The sequence below is a fragment of the Balaenoptera borealis genome (genome assembly GCF_965194805.1).
Source record: "Balaenoptera borealis genome assembly, chromosome: 13".
Lineage (NCBI taxonomy): Eukaryota > Metazoa > Chordata > Mammalia > Artiodactyla > Balaenopteridae > Balaenoptera > Balaenoptera borealis.
In genome coordinates, this window is record NC_138870.1 from 96,759,237 (window position 1) to 96,776,513 (window position 17,277).

Sequence of the window (17,277 nt, forward strand, 5' to 3'; positions counted from 1 at the left end):
TAGGCAGGCTGAATGTCATTTGAAGAATATACTTTTGCAATCCCTTTCAAATTACCCATGACATTTTTCACAGAACTAGAATAAATAATCCTAAAATTTACATGGAATCCCAAAAGACCCAGAATTGCCAAAGCAATCCTGAGGAAAAAGAGCAAAGCTGGAGGCATAACCCTCCCAGACTTCAGACAATACTACAAAGCTACAGTAATCCAAACAGCATGGTATTGGCACAAAAACAGGCATATGGATCAATAGAACAGAATAAAGAGCCCAGAAATAAACCCACACACCTATGGTCAATTAATCTTCAACAAAGGAGGCAAGAATATACAATGGAGAAAAACAGTCTCTTCAGCAAGTGGTGTTGGGAAAGCTGGACAGTCACATGTAAATCAGCGAAGTTAGAACACTCCCTCACACCATACACAAAAATAAACTGAAAACGGCTTAAAGACTTAAATATAAGACATGCTACCATGGAAATCTAGAAGAGAACATAGGCAAAACATTCTCTGATGTAAATCATACCAATGTTTTCTTAGGTTAGTCTCCCAAGACAATAGAAATTTTTGCTTTTGCAAAAATAAACAAATGGGGCCTAATCAAATTTATAAGCTTTTGTACAGCAAAAGAGGCCATAAACAAAACAAAAAGACAACCTACTGACTGCAAGAAAATATTTGCGAATGATGCGACCAACAAGGGTTTAATTTCCAAAATATACAAACAGCTCACACAACTCAATAACAAAAAAACAAATAACCCAATCAAAAAATGGGCAGAAGACTTAAATAGACATTTCTCCAAAGAAGACATACAGATGGCCAAGAGGCACATGAAAAGATTCTCAACATTGCTAACTATCAGAGAAATGCACATCAAAATTACAAAAAGGGCTGAGAGGAACCAAGATGGCAGAGTAGAAGGACACCAGAATCACAACTAGCTGCTGGACAATCATCGACAGGAAGACACTGGAACTCACCAAAAAAGATACCCCACATCCAAAGACAAAGGAGAAGCCACAATGAGACGGTAGGAGGGGCGCAATCACAGTAAAATCAAATCCCATAACTGCTGGGTGGGTGACTCACAGACTGGAGAACACTTATACCACAGAAGTCCACCCACTGGAGTGAAGGTTCTGAGCCCCACATCAGGCTTCCCAACCTGGGGCTCAGGCAACGGGAGGAGGAATTCCTAGAGAATCAGACTTTGAAGGCTAGTGGAATTTGATTGCAGGACTTCGACAGGACTGGGGGAAACAGAGACTCCACTCTTGGAGGGCACACACAAAGTAGTGTGCTCATCAGGACCCAGGGGAAGGAGCAGAGACCCCATGGGAGACTGAACCAGACCTATCTGCTAGTGTTGGAGGGTCTCCTGCAGAGGCTGGGGGTGCCTGTGGCTCACTGTGGAGACAAGGACACTGGCAGCAGAAGTTCTGGGATGTACTCCTTGGCATGAGCTGTCCCAGAGTCCACCATTAGCCCCACCAAAGAGCCCAGGTAGGCTCCAGTGTTGGGTTGCCTCGGGCCAAACAACCAACAGGGAGGGAACCCAGCCCCACCCATCAGCAGTCAAGTGGATTAAAGTTTTACTGAGCTCTACCCACCAGAGCAACAGTCAGCTCTACCCACCACCAGTCCCTCCAATCAGGAAACTTGCACAAGCCTCTTAGATAGCCTCATCCACCAGAGGGCAGAGAGCAGAAGCAAGAAGAACTACAATCCTGCAGCCTGTGGAACAAAAACCATATTCACAGATAGATAGACAAGATGAAAAGGTAGAGGGCTATGTACCCGATGAAGGAACAAGATAAAACCCCAGAAAAACAACTAAATCAAGTGGAGATAGGCAACCTTCCAGAAAAAGAATTCAGAATACTGATAGTGAAGATGATCCAGCACCTCAGAAAAAGAATGGAGTCAAAGATCGAGAAGATGCAAGAAATGTTTAACAAAGACCTAGAAGAATTAAAGAACAAACAAACAGAGATGAACAATACAATAACTGAAATGAAAACTACACTAGAAGGAATCAATAGCAGAATAACTGAGGAAGAAGAACGGATAAGTGACCTGGAAGACAGAATGGTGGAATTCACTGCTGCGGAAGAGAATAAAGAAAAAATAATGAAAAGAAATGAAGACAGCCTAATAGACCTCTAGGACAACATTAAATGCAGCAACATTCACATTATAGGGGTCCCAAAAAGAGAAGAGAGAGAGAAAGGACCAGAGAAAATATTTGAAGAGATTAAAGTCGAAAACTTCCCTAACATGGGAAAGGAAATAGTCACCCAAGTCCAGGAAGCACAGCAAGTCCCATACAGCATAAACCCAAGGAGAAACACGCCGAGACACATAGTAATCAAATTGGCAAAAATTAAAGACAAAGAAAAATTATTGAAAGCAGCAACGGAAAAACGACAAATAACATACAAGGGAACTCCCATAAGGTTAACAGCTGATTCCTCAGCAGAAACTCTACAAGCCAGAAGGGAGTGGCATGATATACTTAAAGTGATGAAAGGGAAGAACCTACAACCAAGACTACTCTACCTGGCAAGGATCTCATTCAGATTCAATGGAGAAATCAAAAGATTTACAGACAAGCAAAAGCTATGAGAATTCAGCACCACCAAACCAGCTCTACAACAAATGCTAAAGGAACTTCTCTAAGTGGGAAACATAAGAGAAGAAAAGGACCTACAAAAACAAACACAAAACAATTAAGAAAATGGTCATAGGAACATACGTATTTACATAATTACCTCAAACGTGAATGGATTAAATGCTCCAACCAAAAGACACAGGCTTGCTGAATGGATATAAAAACAAGACCCATCTATATGCTGTCTACAAGAAACCCACTTCAGACCTAGGGACACATGCAGACTGAAAGTGAGGGGATGGAAAAAGTTATTCCATGCAAATGGAAATCAAAAGAAAGCTGGAGTAGCAATACTCATATCAGATAAAATAGACTTTAAAATAAAGAATGTTACAAGAGACAAAGAAGGACACTACATAATGATCAAGGGATCAATACAAGAAGAAGATATAACAATTATAAATATATATGCACCCAACATAGGAGCACCTCAATACATAAGGCAACTGCTAACAGCTATAAAAGAGGAAATCAACAGTAACAAAATAATAGTGGGGGACTTTAACACCTCACTTACACCAATGGCCAGATCATCCAAAATGAAAATAAATAAGGAAACAGAAGCTTTAAATGACACAATAGACTAGATAGATTTAATTGATATTTATAGGACATTCCATCCAAAAACAGCAGATTACACTTTCTTCTCAAGTGCACATGGAACATTCTCCAGGATAGATCACATCTTGGGTCACAAATCAAGCCTCAGTAAATTTAAGAAAAGTGAAATCATATCAAGCATCTTTTCTGACCACAACACTATGAGATTAGAAATGAATTACAGGGAGAAAAACGTAAAAAAACACAAACACATGGAGGCTAAACAATACGTTACTAAATAAACAAGAGATCACTGAAGAAATCAAAGAGGAAATCAAAAAATACCTAGAGACAAATGACAATGAAAACACGACGATCCACAACCTATGGGATGCAGCAAAAGCAGTTCTAAGAGGGAAGTTTATAGCTATACAAGCCTACTTCAAGAAACAAGAAAAATCTCAAATAAACAATCTAACCTTACACCTAAAGAAATTAGAGAAAGAAGAACAAACAAAACCCAAAGTTAGCAGAAGGAAAGAAATCATAAAGATCAGAGCAGAGATAAATGAAATAGAAACAAAGAAAGCAATAGCAAAGATCAATAAAACTAAAAGCTGGTTCTTTGAGAAGATAAACAAAATTGATAAACCATTAGCCAGACTCATCAAGAAAAAGAGGGAGAGGACTCAAATCAATAAACTTAGAAATGAAAAAGGAGAAGTTACAACAGACACTGCAGAAATACAAAGCATCCTAAGAGACTACTACAAGCAACTCTATGCCAATAAAATGGACCACTTGGAAGAAATGGACGAATTCTTAGAAAGGTATAACCTTCCAAGACTGAAGCAGGAAGAAATAGAAAACATGAACAGACCAATCAAAGTAATGAAATTGAAACTGTGATTAAAAATCTTCCGACAAACAAAAATCCAGGACCAGATGGCTTCACAGGTGAATTCTATCAAACATTTAGAGAAGAGCTAACACCCATCCTTCTCAAACTCTTCCAAAAAACTGCAGAGGAAGGAACACTCCCAAACTCATTCTATGAGGCCACCATCACCCTGATACCAAAACCAGACAAAGATACTACAAAAAAAGAAAATTACAGACCAATATCACTGATGAATATAGATGCAAAAATCCTCAACAAAATACTAGCAAACAGAATCCAACAACACATTAAAAGGATCATACACCATGATCAAGTGGGATTTATCCCAGGGATGCAAGGATTCTTCAATATACACAAATCAATCAATGTGATACACCATATTAACAAATTGAAGAAGAAAAACCATATGATCATCTCAATAGATGCCGAAAAAGCTTTTGACAAAATTCAACACCCATTTATGATAAAAACTCTCCAGAAAGTGGGCATAGAGGGAACCTACCTCAACATAATAAAGGTCATATACGACAAACCCACAGCAAACATCATTCTCAATGGTGAAAAACTGAAAGCATTTCCTCTAAGATCAGGAACAAGACAAGGATGTCCACTCTCACCACTATTATTCAACATAGTTTTGGAAGTCCTAGCCACGGCAATCAGAGAAGAAAAAGAAATAAAAGGAATACAAATTGGAAAAGAAGAAGTAAAACTGTCACTGTTTGCAGATGACATGATACTATACATAGAGAATCCTAAAGATGCCACGAGAAAACTACTAGAGCTAATCAATGAATTTGGTAAAGTTGCAGTTTACAAAATTAATGCACAGAAATCTCTTGCATTCCTATATACACTAATGATGAAGAATCTGAAAGAGAAATTAAGGAAACACTCCCATTTACCATTGCAACAAAAAGAAAAAAATACCTAGGAATAAACCTACCTAGGAAGACAAAAGACCTGTATGCAGAAAACTATAAGACACTGACGAAAGAAATTAAAGATGATACCACCAGATGGAGAGATACACCATGTTCTTGGATTGGAAGAATCAATACTGTGAAAATGACTATACTACCCAAAGCAATCTACAGATTCAATGCAATCCCTATCAAATTACCAATGGCATTTTTTATGGAACTAGAACAAAAAATCTTAAAATTTGTATGGAGACACAAAAGACCCCAAATAGCCAAAGCAGTCTTGAGGGAAAACAACGGAGCTGGAGGAATCAGACTCCCTGACTTCAGACTATACTACAAAGCTACAGTAATCAAGACAGTATGGTACTGGCACAAAAACAGAAACACAGATCAATGGAACAAGATAGAAAGCCCAGAGATAAACCCATGTACCTATGGTCAACTAATCTATGACAAAGGAGGCAAGGATATACAATGGAGAAAAGACAGTCTCTTCAATAAGTGGTGCTGGGATAACTGGACAGCTACATGTAAAAGAATGAAATTAGAACACTCCTTGACACCATACAGAAAAATAAACTCAAAATGGTTTCGAGACCTAAATGTAAGACCAGACACTATAAAATTCTTAGAGGAAAACATAGGAAGAACACTCTTTGACATAAATCACAGCAAGATCTTTTTTGATCCACCTCCTAGAGTAATGGAAATAAAAACAAAAATAAACAAATGGGACCTAATGAAACTTCAAAGCTTTTGCACAGCAAAGGAAACCATAAACAAGACGAAAAGACAGCCCTCAGAATGGGAGAAAATATTTGCTAACGAATCAATGGACAAAGGATTAATCTCCAAAATATATATACAGCTCATGCAGCTCAGTATTAAAGACACAAACAACCCAATCCAAAAATGGGCAGAAGACCTAAATAGACATTTCTCCAAAGAAGATATACAGATTGCCAACAAGTACATGAAAGAATGCTCAACATCATTAATCATTAGAGAAATGCAAATCAAAACTACAGTGAGATATCATCTCACACCAGTCAGAAAGGCCATCATCAAAAAATCCACAAACAATAAATGCTGGAGAGGGTGTGGAGAAAAGGGAACCCTCTTGCACTGTTGGTGGGAATGCAAATTGATACAGCCACTATGGAGAACAGTATGGAGGTTCCTTAAAAAACTAAAAATAGAATTACCATATGATCCAGCAATCCCACTACTGGGCATATACCCAGAGAAAACCATAATTCAAAAAGACACAGGCACCCCAATGTTCATTGCAGCACTATTTACAATAGCCAGGTCATGGAAGCAACCTAAATGCCCATCAACAGACGAATGGATAAAGAAGAAGTGGTACATATATACAATGGAATATTACTCAGCCATAAAAAGGAACGAAATTGAGTCATTTGTTTAGACGTGGATGGATCTAGAGACTGTCATACAGAGTGAAGTAAGTCAGAAAGAGAAAAACAAATATCGTATATTAACGTATGTATGTGGAACCTAGAAAAATGGTACAGATGAACCGGGTTACAGGGCAGAAGTTGAGACACAGATATAGAGAACAAAGGTATGGACACCAAGGGGGAAAAGCCACGGGGGGGTGGGCATGGTGGTGTGCTGAATTGGGCGATTGGGATTGACATGTATACACTGATGTGCATAAAATTGATGACTAATAAGAACCTGCTGTATAAAAAAAATAAATAAAATTAAAAAAAAAAACTACAAAAAGGTATCACCTCACACTGGTCAGAATGACCATCATTAAAAAGCCTACAAACAGTAAATGGTGGAGAGAGTGTGGAGAAAAGGGGACCCTCCTACACTGTTGATAAGAATGTAAATTGGTGCAGTCACTATGGAGAACAGTATGGAGGTTCCTTAAAAAGCTATATGATCCAGCAATCCCGTTCCTGGGCATGTATCTGGAGAAAATTCTAATTCAAATTAGATATATGCACCCCAATGTTCATAGAAGCATTAGTTACAATAGCCAAGGCATGGAAACAACCTAAATGGACAGATAAATGGATAATACACACACACACACACACACACACACACACACACACACACACACACACACACAATGGAATACCACTCAGCCGTAAAAAGGAATGAAATAATGCCATTTGCATCAACTTGGGTGGACCTAGAGATTATCATACTAAATGAAGTGACTCAGACAGAGAAAGACAAATATCATATTATATCACTTATATATGGAATCTAAAATATGATACAAATGAGCTTATTTGCAAAACAGAAACAGACTCACAGACAGAGAAAACAAACTTATGGTTACCAAAGGGGAAAGGGGAAGGGAGGGATAAATTAGGAGTTTGGGATTAGCAGATACAAACTACTGTATATAAAATAGATAAACAACAAGGTCTTACTGTATAGCACAGAGAATTATACCTTTTAAAAAAAGAATATACTCTTTAAAATTGTGGTACAATACACATATAACATAAAATTTACCTCAAGAATACACTTTTATTTTTCATCTCTGAATGATGTCCCTTGAATATCTCATTTATTCAACTTTGATGGCTCTCCTTTATTTTTTAACATGATATTTAACTTTTCAAATGTGCCTGGATGTTTGTGAGCCCAGAACTCTGGATGGGGGTCCCAGACCCCTAGCAGCTCGGCACCCCCTTGCTCAGCAGTGCTCTGTGCGCAGGAAGCAGGTGTGACTTACGTGTATATTCAGATGTCACTGGGTCTATGAACATACCAGGCTGTTGTGGGATTTTTAATTGCCATTTTCATCAATATCATTAAATATGATCTCATCTATGTAATTAAAACTAAATTTAAAAATTAAAGAAGAAAAAGAAAGAAAGGTGTCAGAGCAGCCATATCTGACAGGTATCACCTGGGTCCTGGGGTTTTCATTCTCCTGCTATATGATGACCTAGCTCAGCTGGATGCCTGCAGTCCCCTGGGCTGGACCCTGTGGTCACCCTTGATGCTCTCGTCCCTTCCTCCACATTCTTGCTGTTTCTGCCTATGGTTTTTGTCTTTGGTGCTGTGGGCCCTTGAATGTGTGCAATCATATAACCTGGGAGCTGACCCTTGGTCATCATGACACTCCTGTGTTATAAATTTAGGACTTAATCTGAAGCAGAAATAAGTGAAAATAAGCAACACTTACTGAGTGCTGACTGTCCACTACATTCTCATCCTCATGCCTGAACAGGAATGAGTGGCTCACTTAAACCTCCACCCAGCCCAGCAGTGAAGATCAATTCCTCACCTCCACTGCACAGGTGAGGAAACTGAGGGTCTCAGGGTCAGAGGTAACAAAGCAGAGCTGGTCTGAACCAGTTGGCACCTCTTAGCCCAAGTGCTTGAACACTCTGCCTGGGATGATTAAAGAAAGTCTGAAATCAATAGCCAAGATTTTTTTAATATAAAGATTTATGCAATTTTACAAGAAATATCCTTATCTAGATACAATTAAAAAAAAAAAAGCTTCCTTGTAAAGGAAGAAGTGGTTATACAGTTTCCTGTTAGGAAACTATTACTTTTCAGAAAGGAAGTCAATTTGTCCTTGAATTTCACGGACAGAACTTTCCAAAATCTACAATCAAAATCACTCCCATTGCAAAGTATAAGTGCACCACTAAAATACTTTTTTTTAAGTTTAATTACATATTCAATATAGAAATTCTTTTTTTTTTTTTTAAAGAATTTTTTTTTAAGGCATTGTTTACTTTGCTTATTTATTTATTTTTGGCTGTGTTGGGTCTTCGTTTCTCTGCGAGGGCTTTCTCTAGTTGCGGCAAGCGGGGGCCACTCTTCATCGCGGTGCGCGGGCCTCTCACCATCGCGGCCCCTCCCGTTGCGGGGCACAGGCTCCAGACGCGCAGGCTCAGTAGTTGTGGCTCACGGGCCTAGTTGCTACGTGGCATGTGGGATCTTCCCAGACCAGGGCTCGAACCCGTGTGCCCTGCATTGGCAGGCAGATTCTCAACCACTGCGCCACCAGGGAAGCCCCTAGAAATTCTTTTATTGATAAGATTTAAATATGATACTATGTGAACACCAGGTGCTCACTCCCCAACTTAAGAAATAGACACAAAACAGCCCGTCACCGCCCTCCCCCCATCTCCCTCCAGCTATAAGATTCAGGAAAATCAATCATGCTTGACTTCTACCTCAGAAGTAAGTCTAGCAACATTTCTTGTGTTTCTTCTGCCAGATTTTTCTTCTGTCTAATATATTTACAACAAAGATGATAGAGTATAGCTGTCAAAGTCATGGGCTGTGGGTACCGATTTCCTGGGTTCAACTCCCGGCAACTCTTCCTCCTAGCTGTGTGACCTCAGCTGAGTGACTAACCCCCTCTGTGCCTCAGCACTAGGTGCAGCGTAGGAAAAGGATTAAATGGATGAGTATAGGCACAGCCCTGGGAACTGGGCATGCCTCTGGTCCCCAGGTCATAAACTGTACTGGGCTTGAAACCATACTGTGCCCTCAAGTTGGAGTCCTGCTTTTCCTCCCATAGCATGTCATAAACATTTCCTCAAGTCTTAAAGATTCATCATAAATGCATAACATTCAAATATAGAAACAAATGCATCAATATTCAAAAGGCCATATAATGTTCTATGTGTGGATATTTCCTGATTTATTTGATCCAAGCAACACCCCCAGCGGAGCACATTAAGGTAGTTTCCAAATTTTTGGTATTGTCAATAAAGCAGCGACACTGAGTTTTATAAATTCTCTGGCATTTTGGACGGATGGTCCTAGAAAACTTCCTAAGAGCTGGACACTGAGCTTTTGGTACACTTAGACACACTTTCCTATGAAAATCTTCTTGGAGTTCCTCTCCCAGCAGGTGGGTGTGAGAGGGGCCTGTGAGACCACCATCTCCTGGCTCCTCTGCACCTGGGGGTGTCCCTGGTCAGGTGAAGAACAGGAGTCAGCCCACAGGCTGAGAGGAGCTCAGCCCCAAACCAGGTCCCAGCCACTATTCTGGAACAAAATCCAAGTGTTACTGCAATTCCATCACTCTGGATGAAGGCTAGACCTTAAACACCTGGGCTCAGCAGAGTCACCCAGTTACAGCCCCATGTTGGCTGACTGCTGCCCCCTAAAGGAGGAGGGGTTCAGGGGGCACCTGTAGGGACAGAGGTGCCTGTGGGATGGTCAAGGAGAGAAACCCAGTGAACAGGAGGCCAGAGAGTCAGTGGGGGAGGCCACCATACAGAGGAGGTCATCACACTGAGGAGGACAGCCCTGGGTCTCAGGGGTGACCATGACCCCAACAATATACAGCAAAGGATGAGATGTGGTCACGTGGACCAGCCTAAATTCGGGGCAGAGCTGCCTGGAGGCCACCAGCAAAGGAACCAAAAGCTTCTGGGCTGGTCCCAGGTGGTTGGGGGCTCAGAGGGGAACAAGTGCCTGCAAGGACCCCAAGAGCATTCTGCACCTTCCTTTTCTTTCCCCACTCTGGCTGCAGGTGCCAGATGTCTCCAGAGGTCTTCAACTTCCACCACGGAAACTGGTAACAGGCTGAAGAGCAGCACAAGACTTACCTCTGCTACCATCTGGAGTAACTGACCAGTGACACCCTGTTTTGCTGGATATCAATGTCCTTCACAGCCAGGTGTCAGCCAGGGACAGGCACAGACATGGCTGATGTGCAGGGAAAGGTGAAGCCAAAACTGGCCTCTGTACCCCAACACCAAATTAATTCTCAAAGACAGAGTTTTGGGTGAAGTAGAAAAGCTTTATTGCTTTGCCAGGCAAAGGGGGGCCACAGTGGGCTAATGCCCTCAAAACTGTGTGTCCCAACCCAGGGGAGTTGGGGAGGAGTTTTATGGCAAAGGTTCAGGGTGGGGTTGCTGATAAGGATTAAGGTGTGTGCAGGGCCTGCACCCCTTTAATCTGGTTTCAGGTAATCTTTTGATGAATTTCTCTGGTTCCTTTAATCTAGCCTCAGGTGGTCTTCCCTGGAATGAAGAATGCTACATCTTCCATTTGTTGGGGGTCTTAGTTCTGTAAAGAGCTCAAAGATATTAGGTGTATCCCTTGATGTGGAACCAGGACGCTGCCCCAAGGCTACACTGTTGTTCTTGGCTGTTCCTCCCTTGTCTCCGCATCCCTTCCCTTCCCTGATTAGCAACTGTTTGAACCTGCCGTTTGGAACTCAGGGAAGGTCAGGGAGACAGAACAGAAAGACTCCCGTGTCCAGGAGACCCACAGGGCCCTGCTCGGTTTCACTACCCCCCTTTTCTTTGATACTCCTCAATCTTGAGGAGAACAGATGTTGGAAAGAAAAGGAATAATTGTTTTGGATAGAGATGTTAATCATAAACCCGTCAGAGGAACTCGATTCTAGGGGGACTCAGTTTTAATCCCCACTTCGCTTTTATCTTTCCCCAAATCTTTCAGGGGATGGGGTGATAACTACTCTGGCTACTTCCTGCTGAAATGGAGCATAATCCTGCCTAAATTTGGGGGAATGGATACCGAATTAGAAATATATTTGAGTTCCAAGTCCTGGATCTGAGTCTTGTATGACTGAGATCTCAATCCCTTTGTCTGCCATTTTGGTGCAACAGACGCAGTTAGAGGTAGAAGGAAGTGACAGCTGGAACTTCTGCAACAGTCACTTCGTTTTACCTTGGATGTCTGAACAACATTTACTCCATTTTGACTTTCAAATGCATTCTCCTCCTTGATGGCTAAAGCAGATGTACAATGCATGTCTGAAAGGCCACAAAACAGGCTGCTTTGATGAGCAAAATTTAAGTTAAACCATGTATAAGCCAGTGACTTCCTCATACCTCAATATGTGCAGATTTTTTTCTTTCATCATATCCTCTCTTGATTGCAAGTCTTTCAGCAGAAGACATTGATGATCAAAACATCTGTCCCTCAATGCTGGGGTAATTCAGCTGTTTGCCCCTGGTGTAGGTAGATCATGTCCCTTGGTGCTAGGCCTCCTTTGTATTTGCCTAGTTAATCCATGTTGGGGAAAAATTGATCAGGTATTGTGAATAAGCTCAGAGGTATGTTAATGAAGAAATGCTTTATAGGCCATACATTTTATCATTTATACCCAATTGTCACACAAGCATTGTATATACTCTTTTAGCAGTAGACCTAAAGCAAACAGTGATAAATCATGAGTAATTACACTCTGATAACTTCACTAGGTAATTTGCCTTTCCTCCTAAACATCAGGGCAAAAGTGTGATTAACACAATAACTTTCATAAATACAGACTTCAATGAACAGAACTAGAATTTCATGTCTATTGAAACATAAGCCTGCCATCAGATTCTGCCTTAGTGGATTTCTCCTTTCTAGAAGTTGCCGAAATATCAAGATTCCTACACATGCCAGGAGACAGTCTTTCCCATTCACCTGATAAGGCTGCTCAGAACACAAGAATCTCCAGTTTCTGGAGGGACCAGGCAGAGAGAAAAAAAGAATATTTCAATTTTTCTTACAGAGGTGTAATATATCCAATGACTCTAAGTCATAAGTAGCTTGAGGGGAAGGGCTTCTCTATGTCTGGAAAACACAGATCAAAACCAGTAATAATCTGCAGTCAGTTAAGCCAACCATGCTCTTTTCCCCAGTGTACAATGGCTGCAAACAGCAGCCTCCTTGGTAGTGTATGCAGCCTGTTGCCTGTATGGGTTTCCCTAAGGGACCTTGGAGACAGCCCTTTCCAGTGGACATTCATGACTGTCATGCTGTGCCCAATCTAGGCTCCAGACAGGGATATGCACTGTCTTTGGAAAGCCCAAGGGCACAGTAGCCAGGGCCCCCATTGGCCAAGTCATAATGTTCATCTGCCCCAAGCTGCAGAACAAGGATCATGTGATTGAGGCCCTATGCAGGGCCAGGTTCAAGTTCCCTGGCCGCCAGAAGATCCACATCTCCAAGGAGTGGGGATTTACTAAGTTTAATGCGGATGGATTTGAAAACATGGTGGCAGAAAAGCAGCTCAACACGGATGGCTGTGGAGTCAAATATATCCCTAATCGTGGATCCCTGGATAAATGATGGGCCCTGCACTCATGAGAGCCTTGGCACTGTCTCTTCCTTACTCATGCCCACCAACGAATCCTACTTTCCCGTCCAAAAGAAAAAAAAAAAAAGTAATAAAAAAACCCATAAACATGATAACTGTATTCACCAGTTCACTCAGTGACCAATCCTTTTTCAACTTTTTATGAAGCCATCAGATGCTCCGTTAAGATTTTTAATTTCTTACCCAGTTCAGCAGTATGATATGAAATTTATGAGACCTGTACTTGTCAAAATGGTCCTTCATATAAATCTTCTTAAAGATGAAGCACTTTTGCAAAGTCATCAGAGTACAATAATAACTATCTATAAATGACAGAAAGACTTAAAAAGGGCTTGGTTAAACATCTGATTACAATGCAATCGATAAATAGCCCAAAGATTCCATTTCTACTCCCAGACAGAGGTCTCAAAGTGGCTCTCAATGAGCAGGTAGAATTTTCCCAGGGTGGCTCCCCCCAAAATAATACACGAAAAAACACAAACAGCAGATAAGCTACGGCTGCACAGACCGAAAATCAGAGGGGGTATAGTTTAAAAATTCCACTTCCATTCACAGACATAGGCTTCCAAACAGACTGGCTCAGTATTTAAAAGAGAACAAACCCAGAATTGGCTCTCAGGGAGCCCAAAGTGGCTCAATTCCCACAAGGGACTGAACTCAGCGTGGCTAGCCCACATGGAGTGGAGAGAAGTCCCAGCCTTCCCATTCCTGTGACAAAACAGTTCTAGCTGACGAATAGTATAATAATTTAGGCTACGATTCACTGGTCACCTTTCCTCACTTTCAAGAATGTACATTGGCCAAACAGAATTACGATAGAATCGCGTTCTTGTCTTAGTCATAGGTTTAGCACTATCGGTCGACCAAGCTGCCAAAATTTTCCCCAGGGAAAATTATCAGATGGAATCAAGGAAATGCTTCCCATATCCGATCAAAAAACACTCACGCAGGGACTGGAAACAAACCAGAACGCTCACCAGCAGACAGAAGACTTACACCAGAAACAAAACAAAAACAAATACAAAAAACAAAATTTGAAAAAAATCAGACAACACAAAACTCGGAGTGGCTGCTTCCAAGTCCCACTAAGCCAGTGACCTTAGTCCAAGCAGTGCCTTACGCGTGGGATTTCCAAAACGGAAAATCCCCAGATGGAAACCGAATGTTCCCCAGATGTAGCCAAAAGTTCTTCAGAGGGACAAAGTTGAAGGAGCCCCAGAGTGCACATCCAGGGGACTTACCCAGATTCTGGCAGAGGTGTCTCGATGTCAGACACTATCTTTCTCCTTCCCCCAGATAACTCCTTGGTGTAGGAAATCCGGACTGGTGCAGGCAGGAGGAAGAAGGGAGTGCCCTCAAGGCAAAAGTGGCCTTGGCAGCTGCTAGGATGGTTCCTCTTCTGCTGCCCACTCCTGACTTGGAGTGCTGACTGCTGGGATGGTGGAAGGGGTATGACCAGGGCTCGGCCTTTCCAGGCAAGGGTCCCAGGCGGTCTGGCCTCTAAAGGAACTCTGCAGCCCTCTGGTCTCTTGAAAGAGGATGGCATGGAGAAAACCTCAGAGCATCCGATCAAGCCAGGGGACCCTCCTGGGGCTGTTCCCAAGTCGGCCCCACATTGGGCGCCAGATTTGAAGCTGAATCCGGCCTCTGTACCCTGACACCAAATTAATTCTTGGAGACAGAATTTTGGGTGAAGTAGAAAAGCTTTATTGCTTTGCCAGGCAAAGGGGGCCACAGTGGGCTAATGCCCTCAAAACTGTGCGTCCCAACCCAGGAGGATTGGGTGAGGATTTTTATAGCAATGTTCAAGGGTGGGGCTGCTGATAAGGATTAGGGTGTGTGCAGGGCCTGCACCCCTTTAATCTGGTTTCAGGTAATCTTTTGATGAATTTCTCTGGTTCCTTTAATCTGGCCTCAGGTGGTCATCCCTGGAATGAAGAACGCTACATCTTCCATTTGTTGGAGGTCTTAGTTCTGTAAAGAGCTCAAAGATATTGTTATGTGTATCCCTTGATGTGGAACCAGGACCCTTCCCCAAGGCTACACTGTTGTTCTTGGCTGTTCCTCCCTTGTCTCTGCATCCCTTCTCTTCCCTGATTAGCGACTATTTGAACCTGCCCTTTGGAAAACAGGGAAGGTCATGGAGGCTGAACAGAAAGGCTCATGCCCAGGAGACCCACAGGGTCCTACTTGGTTTCAAAGGTGAAGCTCTGGGTGGGATTTTCTTGATTGTACACCTTTCCTCCCACTAAGTTTACCAAAGATGCTGGCAGTGTGGAGCTGGGTGGAGACAACAAAGATGCAAACCTGAGTCCTGGGGTGCCCCTCAGAGCACTCCACAGTGCTTAGTGTGGCCAAGACCAGCCCACGAGTTAGCCAGAGCGGTTCCCACTGGCCCCTGGAGCAGAGCTGCCACCATGGCCACCTGCAGTTCATCCCCCCCCCTTTCTGTCCTGCCTTGTCCCTGGGCATGGTTGCCTCCCAACAAGGCTTGCTTGCCCCACGCGTAGTGAGCCAAAGGCTGAGATGCCAAGGTTTGCAGCAGAGAAAAGGTTTACTCAGGAGGCATCCAAGAGAGAACACGGGAGAAATGGTGAGGGCTTGGGGTATTTATGAGATAAAGCTGAGGCGTGGGGCGCATGGGGAAAGGTGATTGGAGATAAGAAGAAGGTGAGGTAATTGTCGTTCTGCACAGATGCAGCTAAGCTACAGGGTCTTCATGGGGAGAGTGTCCAAAGATGGCAGCACCAGCTCCCACTGAGGGTGGAGTTTTTGACCCTCTGAAACCAAGCAGAACCCTGTGGGGCTCCTGGGCACGGGAGCCTTTCTGTTCAGCCTCCATGACCTTCACTGAGTTCCAAAGGGCAGGTTCAAATAGTTGCTAATCAGAGGAGGGAGGGGATACAGAGACAAGGGAGGAGCAGTCAAGAAACAATAGTGCAGCCTTGGGGCAGGGTCCCGGTTCGAGATTACCCGAGGCCAAATTGAAGGAGCGGCCCTGCACATACCCTAATCTTGTCAGCAATCCCACCCTTGAACTATTGGTATAAAACTCCTCACCAGGGACTTCCCTGGTGTACCACAGCTACTAAAGCCCACATGCCTAGAGCCCGTGCTCTGCAACAAGAAAAGCCACTGCAGTGAGAAGCCCATGCACGGCAACAAAGAGTAGACCCTGCTCAAGAGCAGCCCCTGCTCGATGCAACTAGAGAAAACCCGTGCACAGCAACGAAGACCCAATGCAAACAAACAAACAAAACAAAACAAAAACTCCTCACCAGTTCCTCCTGGGTTGGGACACATTTTCGAGGGCAGGAGCCTGGCAAAGCAATAAAGCTATTCTTTTCTACTTCACCCAAAATTCTGTCTCCGAGATTTGATTCAGCACCAGTGTACAGAGTCCGAGCTTTTGGCATCACCTCTGATGTCAAAAGGTCTCCCAGCAGACCCAACATGCCCAATTGGAGGGTCAGTGGTCTTAACCAATTTTAACCGGCTTGAGCTCAAACTGGACACAGCTGAGTCCAAGTTTCTAAAAAAACAACTTGGGCAACATCTTACTGTTTAGGCTATGTTAAGCTTAGAGTACGTGCAAGTTTTTGTAAAAACAGTTAAAGCGAGCTTGATCAGTGAAGGCAGTTTACAGTTTATTATTTATTAATGGCTAACTGATGACTACCCCCGGTTCCACCCCAATTTGACTGCAGGTGTCAGGGCGACACCCCTACGTAGCTGCTGGGGCAAAAGTCCAGGCTGCTGTGTCTACAGGCAGATATAGGAGGGGGTCTGTGGGATGGAGAGGGTGGGGGTCACTATGGATCCAGACTGGGATTGCCTTGAGGGCAGGACTGTGCCTGGCCCACCCTAGTATCCCAGGTTCCTGCCTGAAGTGTGTCCCCAAGTAGGTGCTCAGTGAGCTATTGTTGAAAAGTGAGGGAATCAATGAATGAACCAGCCTTCTCTTCCCTGTGGGAGAGAACAGGGTTCCAAAAGACTGAGCCTGGTGGCCTTCCATCTGATAGGAATCTCGCTGTGTGGAGACATGTTTCATATTCTCCTTGAACATTCTGGAGAAGCTGGAAGCAATGAGGCACTGCCGGGTCCCGTGGTACATTTCCTGGAGCCTTTGTTCTGAATGTGCTCAG